Raw genomic sequence first — 880 nt, forward strand, 5'->3', positions numbered from 1 at the left:
TTTCGAGCTTCCCGTCTCAATTTAGCATTCCCCCAGCTTCCCTTAATAACCCTTGGGCAGTGTTCCTTCCAGATACACGCGACGGGTGCATCTCAGAAGCAAGTGGACAAAACTTAGGCCGTCTCTCATTGCTTCTCTGCCGACTAGATTTCAGCAGTGTGAATAAGTCACTAGCATACAGTCACTAAAACTAAGTATTCGAAGAAGGGAGCCACAAAGGTTTTGCATGCAGTCTCTTTTGTAGACTAACTGCATTATCCTGGTCTCCTGCCAATCAGCCGAAACCTTCCAACTGCTTTACTTACGACTGATCCCATGTGATCATTCCATTTCAAATCCCTACAAAATGTTACACCTGGATATTTTTATGAAATGACTGATTCCAGTTGCGACTCACTGTGAGTGTTGTTAAGGGCAGAATTTTACAGATTTGTACATTTAAAGCAGTCTTTGCACCACTTTGCAATCTTATCAACAACTGACTGGATATTTGTGCAGCTTGTACTTCGTAATAGATAACTGCATCATCCGTAAAAAGTCTGAAGTTACTACTAATATCACTTACCAGATCAGAAATAAACGAACAGCAACACGGCCTTTAACAGTAATGATGGGACCGGCAGAATACCAGGATCCAGACCCTTTTTAATAAATCATTCCCGAGTAACCATTCCCCAGTATCAGTTGCAAAGCGATTTAGAAGAGATTGCTGTATGGTGTGGCAGGTGGCAGTTGACCCTAAATAACTAAAAGTGTGAGGTGATCCATATGAGTTCCAAAAGAAATCCGTTGGAATTCGATTACTCGATAAATAGTACAATTCTCAAGGCTGTCAATTCAACTAAGTACCTGGGTGTCAAAATCACGAACAACTTCAGTT

This window comes from Schistocerca serialis, chromosome 3 (genome assembly GCF_023864345.2).
Source record: "Schistocerca serialis cubense isolate TAMUIC-IGC-003099 chromosome 3, iqSchSeri2.2, whole genome shotgun sequence".
NCBI classification, from domain to species: domain Eukaryota; kingdom Metazoa; phylum Arthropoda; class Insecta; order Orthoptera; family Acrididae; genus Schistocerca; species Schistocerca serialis.